This window comes from Cydia strobilella, chromosome 12 (assembly GCF_947568885.1).
Source record: "Cydia strobilella chromosome 12, ilCydStro3.1, whole genome shotgun sequence".
Taxonomy (NCBI): domain Eukaryota; kingdom Metazoa; phylum Arthropoda; class Insecta; order Lepidoptera; family Tortricidae; genus Cydia; species Cydia strobilella.
Genome location: NC_086052.1, coordinates 17,889,060 through 17,902,700, shown reverse-complemented (window position 1 = coordinate 17,902,700; position 13,641 = coordinate 17,889,060). Strand labels below are relative to the sequence as shown.

At 36.5% G+C, this 13,641-nt stretch overlaps 1 protein-coding gene across 6 annotated transcripts in view; it reads left to right on the top strand.

The window, feature by feature from the left end:
• Positions 1-6,616: 6,616 nt before the first annotated feature.
• Positions 6,617-13,641, top strand: part of LOC134746285 (mucin-2-like) — a 114,883-nt gene continuing 107,858 nt past the window's right edge. For 3 of the 6 annotated variants that reach the window (XM_063680644.1, XM_063680643.1, XM_063680642.1), the window contains exon 1: positions 6,617-6,781. The gene's annotated coding sequence lies outside the window, so the exon portion shown is untranslated. The remainder of the gene's footprint in view (positions 6,782-13,641) is intronic. The other 3 variants (XM_063680641.1, XM_063680640.1, XM_063680639.1) reach the window with 1 other exon arrangement.

Here is a 13,641-nt window from a genome sequence, read left to right as displayed (position 1 = left end):
TAAAACGCGCAATGCATACATTGCGGCATATATCTCACGTATGTCAGCTATGAGGCTATGACATAGCAATGACAGACAGTGGCAGTTAGTGCCAAATTAGAATACAGACTTTTCTACCAACCATAAAGTTTAGTGCAAAGAGAATTTTAAACTCCTTAGTGAAAACCTCACGGTTTGTGCGAAATTGAGCGTTAAGCTAAGCTATGCTTATAAAGATGATGGTGTGATTTACGGAAATTAATAATAGATATAATTTATTTTATTGTATAATACATTCCCGTTTCATTTACACCCAATATTATATCTTTTTCCGTAATCAAATGCGTTTATAATTACTGTAACCGTCTGTGTAGTGTACCATAATATACGCGATGGTTTGTCCTCCGGGCCCAAAATCGATGATCCCCTTTGATTATTTATTTTAAATGAACGTCAAAATCCAGACAGGAAATTTGATTTTGACATTTACGGCTACTGCCGTAGCAGTCGACAGCAATATCGCGCTTCAATATTGCTGCAGTCGAATGCATTGCTGCAGAAAACGTGAAAAAGGTCATTCAATTCAATGGGTAGTAGGGTTATGAGATGAAATGACGCAATAATGAAACTTTAGTAAATTAACAATATTATATTAAATCATTATTACATACTATTTTACTCGCACTAAAAGCTTTACTACCAACATACTTTTTGGTGCCCAAATGGAATAAATAGTACATTTCGATGCTAGTGCGGAAAGTATGTCATTACTTCACGAGTACCGAGATAGGTATCTTGGCAAGACTCGGGACGAGTGAAGAATGACATTTCCGCACGTGTATCGAACGACGTTTTTTAACACAGTTGCGAAAAAATAATAAAAACAACAAGTGAGGAATAAAAACAACAAGTAAGGAATAAAAACTTTGGAAACTTAAAACGCCGCTTAGTAAGAAAAAAAACGCCTCTTTTTTGACAGGCGTTTCGGCAGCTATTCCTTTAAAGTGATATTTTCCAGAATGAACAATAAATGGGCTACATTGTCCATTTTTTTATTTAGTGCAAATCGCCACACTGTAATTGTAACAGGGAAAGTGTCACAAAAAATTACATAACATTTAAATTTTTTGTAAACAACTCATTTTTTTGTATGGAAAGGTCTAATAATTATTTCAAAAATGAATTCCTCGTTCCTAAATTATACGAAAATGATATATAAGTTGCCCTAGTTGCTAAGAACAGGAAGAAATATAGCATAGATTGGATTTGGGGAGCCGACCCTTTCACCCCCCTTTTGGGTGGCGTTACGATCTCGTGGCTACCGGGCTGAATCAGTTTTGTTTGCCCTAAGGAACAATCAATCGTGCCAAGCGGCATCGCCTGAGACAAAAGTGCATACTCAATGCGCTGCTTACTTACCACTATAATTTAATAATCAAATTAATGGACCCTGGAGGGAAATTCTCTGAAAACCTTAAGTTAGCTCATTTTACTTAAAGGAGACATTCTTTTATTTTTAAAAAGAAACTAAACTGCATTCAAAGGTTTTTAATTTTTTTTTCAATTTTGCTTGTCTAAAAATATTCTTGAGTATTAAATATTCGATTTTATGGAAATTTTGTACGACAGACGAGTGAAAGACCTAATGTTTCTTGAAGAAATGTTATCATTAACATTAACTGTATCGACTAGTAGAATAAAATAGGGAGTGTTTATTGTTTGGAATTTTTAGTCGGTTCGATTCCCAGGCGAGACAAGCGAATTTCAAAAAACCTTTGAATGCAGTTTTGTTTCTTTTTAAAAATAAAATGAGCTAACTTAAGGTTTTAAGGCACTTTCCCTTCAGGGCCCATAAAAAATTTCCACACTGTATATTCAGAGCACGTCTTATTCTCAACTGTTAGACCTTAAACTAATATAACTTGATCCCAAGTTTTCTTACAATTATACGTAATCGAGGGCCAGGTTCATACTGGTTTCATGTCGCGATGCGCTCGCTGACAAATACCAAGCGGTAAGAATTGCTGACATTTGCGTCTTTTCACTCTCACAGCTCCCGCTACTAAAAGCATCGGATGACAGGATCGTTGAAAAGGGACAAACATATCGTTTGACGTTACGTTACTCTTCTCGTGAATTGTCAAAATTTAAAATTCGAAATTAGCTTTATAATTTGTCCGGGCAGCTATTCGAAGTATAACTAAGTGGACGGTCCTTACTAACCAGTAAGATTCAGATCAAGCATAATAGATAGTTGTAAGACTTCAAGGGTCTATTTATATCTGACACAGCATCCAGTATTCTAAACGTTTTGTGAATAGATATAAAAATTTGACAGCTATCGTTTTTCATATAAAGACAGACACTTAATGCATTGAACTATTGAACCTTAACGCAATGCCATAAGCCATAAGGTATACTTTCCTAATATACCTTGAGGCTAATTCGAACTTTGTTATTAAAGATGTCATTTTTTTTAATTTGCGTGTGCGTTTCGCTCGTACTAGTTAAAATATGTTTTGGTGCGAGCGAGACGGTCGGGCGAATGATAACAAAATGATATATTATTGACATCTTAAATAAAGTTAGAATTGGCCTCTGTGAATGCCTGGAAATACCGCATACTTTTTATTTTTTTATGCTGGAAATTGATTTAATTATCGAGAGAAAAATGAATATGTTATTCTTCCATAACTTGTGCAGTTACTGGCAAAAAACTAGAAATGTCCATTAATTGTGCAGAACATTATTTGCTGTTTGTTTCCAAAATCTTGCTGCTATTCTACAAATATAGTAGTGACTCGGGAGATTTTTAAACATGATCGATACAACTACTTCATAACCACCATAGTAAACTTTTCTCTCGGTGTGGGAGTTCCTCGGTCATGAAAAACTTACAAAATAATAATTTGTTTCAATAAATCTATAATTTACATTATTGTCGACAGATATTCTGACCGTGTAGTCGTATAAGCTTCATAACCCATTCTACGAAAAATATCTTATGTGGGAATTATTGTTTAAGTAGTATAAAAGATTTAAAAAAAAGTTTTATTTCTCAAAAACGGGAACTGATATGAAGTTGTTACTTTACAGACGGGTATTCAATATGATATAGAATTCACCCATGTAGAAAAATTTGAGTGTGCATTTAATGTAACTTAAACTTTATATTGACTCCACTAATATAGATATAGGCGTAGTCATCTTAATACATTTTGCGATTGGCGATTGCCTTATTCAAAGGGATAAGTTCGCCTTTGTATTTAACTTTTCCTAATACACAATAAGTACATTCCCGTTACCAGGGAGGTTTTGGGATTATACTGAGCAACTTTTACTATGGGACCAAAAAAATTTGGCTGTGTCATACATTTTGGCTGGTCGGGAGGGTTGGTCCCATAGTAAAAGTTGCTCAGTATAATCACAAAACCTCCCTGGCAACGGGAATGAACTTATTTTTTAGCCACCCTGTATAGAGCTTACCACTATTATTATTGGTTCAGCCCGCATTTTTAGGTGTCACCGATTGCATTTAATTGCAAACCGATTTTAAGTCGCGAAGTTACTAATGTCCAAGATCCGGCCGCTGTGTACCGGACAATAGCATTGTCAATTGTGCAAGCTATTCGGCGACTATTGTCTGTCTGACCACTTCATCTGGCCATGATACTATCGCACTAATTATTAGGAGTTAATTCTAATTTAGCAATTACCGAGGTTCCGTCGGAAAGTTTCTAAAATTGCGGAATTTCCACATAGAAAAAAATTATATCTCCAAAATGAAAGTTTCCTTTGTTTCCTGTGATTTTTAGGGTTCCGTACCCAAAGGGTAAAAACGGGAGCCTATTACTAAGACTTCGCTGTGCGTCTGTCCGTCTGTCACCAGGCTGTATCTCGTGATCTGTGATAGCTAGACAGCTGAAATTTTCACAGATGATGTATTTCGGTTGCCGCTATAACAACAAATACTAAAAACAAAATAAAATACAGATTTAAGTGGGGATCCCATACAACAAACGTGATTTTTGACCGAAGAAGGGGTCAGTACTTGGATGGGTGACCGTGAACATCATTCGGAAGATGCAGACTATAGTACTACTCCATCAAAATTTTGAAATCGGTTAAAATGTTAACTAGTTAAAGCACAGTGGAAAAAAAACATTGCATTAGAAAAGCGGTAAAGTTATCGTTTTAGGAGGCTGTAATATCAGGAGAAATGCCATGAGGACTCCCATTGCGACAGCGCCCAGCGCCGCTCTGAGGGCGTATTCAGAAAAGTTAAATATGATATCAATTTCTTTTTATATCAATACGTATGTAAATATAATATTATACTATAATATACTATTATAGAATGAATTGGTGAGTTTCAAATTTGTTACATAAGTAATTTAAAATTACTGGAGACCTCGGGTGACCCTAGGGCTGCCTCATTCCTAGGGCAAAGAATAGGCATAGCCATCCAGCGGGCTAATGTAGCCAGCCTCATGGGCACCCTTCCGCAGGTGGGTATTTTTCTATATTACTTTAATTTTCAAGTAGTTTTATTTTAATGTTAGTTTAGTTTTAATTTGTTTAGATAATATGTAGTTTTAATGTTTTTTTTTATGCTGAGATATGTGTGTTTTTTTGTTATGTATAGTAATTTAAATGGAAAATTTATAGTAGACTGCCAAAATCAAATTATGTCCTACTATTTTCGAAATGTCAGAACGATCCAGCAGTATAAATGGTTAAGTATGATGTCTTAGTTATGTTATTCATAATTAAATATTTCAAAAATTACGTAACTAAAATATTTACCATAATAAAATTGGTATTCTATTTTGTTTCCGAATCCGCTCTAAGAACACGCGATATCCATTTCATTCGTAATCATATTTATAAAAAGTAACCGTTAAAGAGCCGAGTTATCTCATCAAAATAAATAATGCACTTAGACCAATTAGTGAGGCTGGAGAGTGGATCCGGAATGTGGCTTATATGGGATTGCATCTTTACTTATACTTATTGAATTAATGAAATGTCCTTTCTAAGTGGGTTTTTAATTTTAGGAGATTTTAATATATTATATCAAAGTAACGAAACATATTTATGAACTTTAATTATACCATAACCATACCATCATAACATTTTACCCAACATGAATCTATAACCTATCTGTATCTTTATAGTAAGTATTTATATTATTTGTATTTTTATATTTATCCCAAATAGTTGTAAGCTACCCTCCGGCCCGGGGTGCCACAGAAAACCAGCGCTGTGGTATTTATTTATACCAGAGCATATGCTGAGTGGCGTCCTTTTGTAAACACTATAGCGGCGCCAAAATTTGTTATTATTCCTTTTTCTATAACTACCATTGTACGTAGCTTTAAGTGTTTAGTGAGTAAGTTCTTTTTTGTAACTGAAGTGGCGCTGTTTGTAGATGGTTTTTACAATAAATGTCTTTTCTTTCTTTCTTCTTTCTATACAATTATTACAATAAAACATGTATAATTGAAATCTCAAGGGACCGGAAATTTTGTGTCAATTAACCGTTTTCCATTCAAGCAGGTCGTACCGAAAATCCAGATTCCAGGTTCAAAAACATTTCACAAACTTGGTTTGATTATAGAAGTTCTCGTTCTGGCAAATTTATTTTAAGTAGGTATGGACGTGCAAATAACTCTTGAAAGTAGTTTCACAATCTTATATTCTGGTTTTCTGACCTTTGGTTGCAATTATTGAGGTTTCCCATTTATCCAGGCCCCAATTCACAGTATTCTTTTCGCGTCACCTATTAGCTATTTGAGTTGCACAGTTACTTATACATAAATTTTCAAAGTCTATTACGAAATTCTTACAACCTTTCTGTGAGAAGTGTTTGAGTGGAGTGACCTTAATTTTTGTTCATTAACCTACCTGAGTGGACTTATCAAGCAAGTACTTACCTACAAGTAAATAAAACACCTGACGTCCGAGTGACCGTCACTCAAGGGCCTGACACTCTTTGATAGAGAAAGATAGTTTTATTGAGTTTCCTATAAGAGGAAAGAGAAAATAGTGCTATGTTTTTTCATTATCACCGACCGGTCGGCATCATAGGTAGGAGGCGATGGCGAAATACGGAAATTTATAAGTGAAAGAGAAAAAATCCTATGCTGCCTAAATTTTATATGAATATTCTTTCTCTTACCCCCGGTCGCTCGGTGGCGCGTCTATAACTTACTTGTATATACTATGTCTATATACCGTCACTGCCCCAGTACATGTCATCTTTAAGGATGACTCACGTTAGAACGGCCCGGGTCCGGGCCAAGGCATCCGATACTTCGTTTCCTATAGAAAGCGTTACGTGATCACCTGTCATAGAAAACGAAGTGTCGGTTGCCACGGCCCGGATCCAGACCGTTCTAGCATAAGTCATCTTTAAAACTTAGGTATGTTAAGGGCCACTTGCACTATTACACTAACCCGGGGTTAACCGGTTAAACCTAGAGTTACCATGGTTACCAGTACAATTTGCAGTCTGGTTGCAGTCCGTCTGTACCGACCCTAAACCGAATGCATGCTTCACTATGCAGGATAGATCGCAGTGTAAACCAGCCTTTAGGGCACAGGCTGCGGGTCACGGAGGGTTGAGGAGCCGGCGCTTGCGCAGCCAGTCCGCGCGCAACCCGCTCGGACGCCGCACGCTCCGACACGAACCGAACGCGATAACACTACTAAACTAACACGCTTGTGAGCTTAACAAAACATTAACAAGGTGAAAACGAAAAGTGAAGTGGAATTTAAATGGTAACGGGTTAGCAGACAGGTGAGTGTTATTACATCTTAAGTAAATAAGACGGTTGGTCAGCTGAGCGCGACGTTACACATTCAAAACTTTAAACGTGTTTGCGCATAAAAATAAGGCTTCATTCTTTGATACGTTGATGCGGCTTATTTATATTTAAATTTGGATAATGTTAGTTACTGGGATGCATTATATGCAAGCTACGCCAAGAGACTGAGTAAGGAACTTTATTATTGTAATTGGATTGACATTTACTCGTACCTAAAGGTCTTATGTTGTAGATTGTAGACCTATCGCTTCCAGAAGAAACATATTAGCTCTTGCTTGAGTGTCAATTATATAAAAATGTTAATTTAATGTTTGGAATATTTTTTTCCTTCAAAATACTACTAAAAAGATGTATAGGTAGTTTCTTCAATGCCTCCTTTTCCATATAAGAATCCAACTTTATTTACATGTTATTGACTTAAAGGTGACTGTCCGTTTCCAACCGCAGCTGCACTGCTGCTCCGACACTACTGCGGCGGCCCAAACGCGTCGGTGTTATTGTCAATTTCCATAGTAAAATAAATGACGATATCGACTGCACGTAATATGGTGATTTTAACGTTTTCCCGACCGCAGCTGCACTACTGCTCCGACACGTCGGTGTTATTGTCGATTTCCATAGTAAAATGAATGACGAGACCGACTGCACGTAGCAAGGCCATTTTTGCGTATTTGGTGTATTATTGCAACTGCGGCTGCAGACCGCATGTCAAATCTGTCACCTGCACTGAATTATCTTTGATCACAGATATTAGTAGTTTTAAGCAAAGAGGATATAACCACTACGTTCTAAAGAGTTATTACACCCACGGATAAACAACCCCGATGGTACCGTCGCCATATATCGCAGATATATCGGGGCGGCCAAGGAGCTCACAGATATCTGAACACGCCTTTATTGTCAAGGCGCTAGAGTGCATGTTCAGATATATTTAGCACCTCGGTCGCTCCGACATATCTGATGGCGACTGTAGTACTACTGTAAACTTTTTTGCTAATCTATATTGAGCCATACGAGTATCACAGAGCCAGTTAGGAAACTAGAATGATAGGTCCGAAAAAGAGAGTGTCAAATTCGGAAGTTAACTATAGTCTGGCAAACCCTTCGAGCAACACCGGCTTCCGACACGTCGGAAGGGAGGAGCCCAAGCGATATCTTACCGTACAAATCGTTCTGCCATTTTTTGCGGGGAAAACGTGCACACAGTCGCACTTCTCACTCACTACTTGCAAAATCCAATCTCTAATTAGGATTGTTAATTTTTTTTTAATGTTCAATTTCGAAAACCATTTCGAGATATTAGGTTTTTAAACAGTTTCCGACATTTGCTGCGATATAATAATCGAGGATTCAAGATATTTCAACAAACCTTTGACCTTCTCGCGAGGCTGAATATAATAATGTCATCGTAAAGTAAAAGTTATCGAACCATAGTAAATAAATCCGTCACTCACGTAATTGTCAAAGATGTCATTGTCATCAATTGTCATAATAAAAAAATTCAGTTAAACCGCTAGTTTCTTACGATTTGATTTATAATTTTTAATACCTAAACAGTAGATTTTGATTGCTTAATATATCAAAAACCTTGTTTCCACTTGTGGGAATGATTTACAAAAATTATAGTCCGCGAAGACCTACGTGAAAGACGGTGTTGTCGTGAAGTAAATGTGGAATGGAATACTTCAAGTGTTACACACAATATTGCTGTGAGGATCACGTCGATGTAAGTATAAAATTAATATTATTTTTCTACGAATATTTAAAAGTCCATTTTGGTGGTCGGGTCACTATTACCTATTTATTTTCTGTGATGATGTGGCCAGAATATCTAAAGACAAACCGTTTAACACAGCTTGTCCGCTACTAGCTCCGTTTTACTGATTTGAAGTTAAATTCAACAAACAGACATACATATATGTAACTTGCAAGCAATAAATCATATACATACAAAAATACATAGTTATATTCAAAATACAACATGAAACTGAAAAGATAATTTCTAATTTCCAGGTACCTACAAGTTGCAGTTCAAGGCTCAAGCTGCTGATATCACGATCATGGCGGACAAAACTAAAGTTAATAAATAGTTGTGAAAAATAAAACATGTCTTATTTTTTACTTTTTTATTAATTTACGAAAAACCTGTTTCCCAAAAAAGTGTATACATTATATGTTCAACATGTTCTGCACGTAAGGTTGACATTGAGGGCTTTGTTTAGTAGCATTCAGTTGAAGTTGATTTAGGTTCTACTCTTGTTGATCCAGAAAATAATTGTATAGTTTATTATTAAATCTATGCCCACGCCCAGGCACTATTCTTGCTATAACTTTACATTCTCCGCCTTCTCTAGAAATTTGTACATTATATACATCCAATAAAACTAAGGTATATAACTTAAGGCAGATTTGTGGAATCAGCTTTCACAAATTTAGCGTATTTTGAGATTATTGATTTAGGGATTCAAATAATACGACGATATTATTTATAGATTCATTAAATAAACTGTTCTTTTATTTTTTCGTAGTTTTGCGAGGATAGCTATAAGCTCGACAGGGCACGAGCGATAGAGAGGCAAATAAAATACCGAATATCCGGCAAAGTGGCCAACTACCGAATAGTTGCCGAATATTCCTGGCAACTGTAATTGTATTGTAATATATCATATTATATAATGTCGTTTATGGTGACAATTTCTCATTTTGTCATTGCAAAGCCATTCCTGAGCTAAATAAAAGAAGCAATCATTTATTTTTATTACAAGGGGCAAAGATGTTATTTAATACCTCATGGTAACATATTGATATCCAAACATACGAAACGATACAAAATTGAACCACGAGAGAAGCGAATGGTTTAAAATTTAGAATATTGACAGTTGCGGAGGTCTCAAGGCATGAGGGTTAAACAAACTGTGTTACAGTGCAACACGTAATTCTTCACACCAACACGAGGAAACCATTTATTATTCAAATTAATTTATTAAAAGTTCTTTCTATCGGCCAAGGCGAGGGAAATATCTTTCTTCATAAAGGATTTCTTGTCTCGCCCGTCAAGTTTTATATGGATGGTGCGGTCATATCATAGAGTGCCGTCGCCCATTCACACCTGCAACTGGACAATATGAAGTGTAAATTACAAATTATTTTATTCATCATACTTCACTGTTTGGTACCTAAGGAAAGTAAAATTGGCTTAATATTGATACTTAGAAAGATAAATCTGTAATATTTTGCTAACACCGAACGACTGCCTGCCCACCATTGGATAATTTTATTCTTACGTGTCGCATCGTCATCTCCAGAACCCACGAATCACTTTGCAGAAATCAATAAAAGGCCTGCTAAAAGAGCCTACCTGGCATGGTTTTGAGGGGACGTTTATTACAGACTTCTAAATCCAGCCGCACGTTTCTGACGGCCGAGTACCTATACGTGATGCAGGTGGATCAAGTGCGCACTCCCCCCGTATATATCACGAACTCCATGAGTCCCGTTTCCGTCGGATTGCTGTGTGCGGTGGTCACGCATTTAGGCAAGAGGATGGGGAAGAAAATTTCACATTGTGAACTTACCTTAATGTTAAGAATAATTTTTCCTCTGCATTAATTTTATTTGAGTAATTTGATTGTATTTCGTCAATTATTAAGTCTCATTCAATGTTGAATTGCTTTTCATTTAATCGGCAATATTATCTGAATAAAGGATCACCATTAAATATCAGATTTTTTATTAATATTGCGTAGCTGCCTTCGTCGGACTCTGACTATTGTAGAAAGGCAAACTGGTCTTCTTTTTCATGTAGCATGTAGCATTATCGTCACTCGCTTCTTCACGTAAAAAATACAAAAGTAAATTAGTATTTTATTTGTACGTATGACATTATATGACTTGACATCAACGCACGCTGTCGCGACTGCACGCCGCAACAGCCGCAGTCGTGCTGCTACAGTAGTGCGGCACCGCGTAACGTCGCAACTGCAGTGCAGCGGCAGTTACAATTGGACAGTCACCTTAAGTGTGACATAATCCGAAGTTTAATTCTTTATGGAATGTCACTTTTATTTTGTAGGTATATTACCCACCTACTTTATCTAACTAGAGCGTTACTGTCATAGTAAATTTTGTAACCCTAGTAAATTCACTGCCATCTGTCGACACACTTTAAAACTAAAAATGAAGATTTATAAAAATACGATAGAATGTATTTAAATATAGATAAATGATTTTTTTTATTTGCTTTAATTATTTTTATGATTTTGACCCATGTTCTTTCACTTATATGCGTTAATATTGTTAAATAACAAACGAAACCGTTAACGCCATCTATACGACTGTAGGCCAAAACTAGTAGCGCCCTCTGAACGAGAATCAAATTTTCTTGATTTTCGAGGCACGTTTTTTCCTTAGACTGTATCCATCTATTACGAAGTTATATCTATCTTTGCTAACACGAATCTCATTTCATCCTTGTGAAAAATGAGAGTAGGTAATTATAAGTACCTAATAAAGGATTGTTTCTAAATAGTCTGACATTGATATTGTTTTCATTCTTTGAATTGGGTGACGAAGTCCGAAGGTATGTCGGGAGACGCTCTCTGTTTGTATTTGCTCTCAATTGTTTGCATTCCGCTGCAGCTTTGTTCCCACTGTTGATAATTCCATATTTGTACAATTGGGTCTGGATCCCAGGTAGGCCCTAGTTCAACGGACAGAGTTCGACGACTGACTAAACTTCAAAACAATGTGTACCCATATTAGTTATTCATATTTTTTCTACGGCGCGTGACCTAAATCTTTCGTTCTTGAGAATGTTATGTGAGTTACTTACATTAATATTGAATTCTGGTGATTCATAAGACTACAAACTTGAACTTGGCCAGTCATCTGACAGAACACGTAAATCTATCTGATAACTACAACCTTTACCTCTACCATCAGTTGCCAGAGTAAATTTCACTTACTTGAAGTGAATAAACGCGCCGTACGTCACATATTTACGTCGGTTTACGTATTATGTGCCCAACTTCACTCCACTGCAATTAAAACGTTTGTGACTCATGGTGCCAGTTGATTTTTTTAGTTTTTTATGTGACCGGTAGAGGCACTGTACAATTACTCCATACATTTTCCTTAACTTTCTCACTTTCGACTGTCATTTACGGAACTCATGGTAGCCGTACTTATTTGCAAAACTGTAGGCGTAACGTAAGTATTATAGGTATTTTGCACGCTTTGCAGAGTAAGATATTGATTAATTTTATAAGTGACTGTGTCCAATAGTTTCCTAAAGACAGAGATGATGACAAAAAAACCGGCCAAGTGCGAGTCGGACTCGCGTTCCAAGGGTTCCGTACATTACACAATTAAACAATGTAAAATGTATTTTTTATGTGGAACGTGAGTGAAATGTCTTTAAAAAACCCGTAAGGGCGGATCAAAACTAAGTAATTAAGTCCGACTCACGCTTGACTGCACATTTCTAATAGGTTTTCCTGTGATCTATAGGTAAAGATCTATTTTGTGTATTTTTTTCGAATTTTTGAACCAGTAGTTTCAGAGATAAAGGGGGGAGAATAGTAATTTTTTTCCTTTTTTCTTGAATAACTTCTAAACTGTTTCTCCTACAATTATAAAAAAAATATATTTGAGATTCTCACAATGAGCTCTTACATTTGATATGTAACACGATATAGTTTGAAAAACTTTATTTTTTAATTTTCACATTTGCCCCCCAAAAGTGGCCCGCGTGTTTAAAATTTATTTGTTTACGTTACATGTCCGTCTTTGGGTTACAAACTTACATATGTATACCAAATTTCAACTTAATTGGTCCAGTAGTTTCGGAGAAAATAGGCTGTGACAGACGGACAGACGAACAGACAGACAGACGCACGAGTGATCCTATAAGAGTTCCGTTTTTTCCTTTTGAGGTACGGAACCCTAACAATACTAATATGTACAATGAAATAAAAGAATAGAAGAGTGCTGCAGCGATCCAAAAGCGGAGTTATGTGAACCGGCGCGGCGCGGCGGGGAAATAAAAGAACTTTAAACGCTTTTAACTGGCAAGTCTGAACCTAGATGTATTTTATCTTATGACATGAAAAATGAAGAAAAAAAAATCGGCCAAGTGCGAGTCGGACTCGCGCACCGGGGGTTCCGTACTTTTTAGTATTTGATGTTGTTAGATGTGTAGCGGCAATAGAAATACATCAGTTACATCACCTGTGAAAATTTCAACTGTCTAGCTATCACGGTTCATGAGATACAGCCTGCTGACAGACAGACGGACAGCGGAGTTTTAGTAATAGGGTCCCGATTTTACCCTTTGGGTACGGAACCCTAAAAAAAAAAACTTGGAAAGTAAAATGCTCTAGTGCAGAAACGTATCACTTTCTGCACTTTTTGCAACAAATGACCCTCTTTCAGAGCAAGAGAAATGAAAACAAAATATAACCTACTTCTTGATCAGTTAAGCCCCCAAACGACGTCATAAAAGCCAATACAAATCCCTAACTAACTTTATGAAGCCAACAAATTAATGAATCAACATAATCAACATCGACCTCTCACCATCAGATCAGTGTAATAGCCCGTGAAAACCGTTGAGCGGTATTTGACGTGCCGTGACGTCTGTAGACGCGTGTGACGTGTGTTGACGTGAGGTGTGTGTTACGATGTCAATTCCGATTACTTTCTTCGGTGAATCACTGTGATCTTGGCCTAAATTACCCTTGTGCCAGTTTAAACAGATAGATTTAAAAAGTGATAAGTTTACTTTTACTATTGTATGATCTACACACCACAGGCTACATCTACAGACTACAGA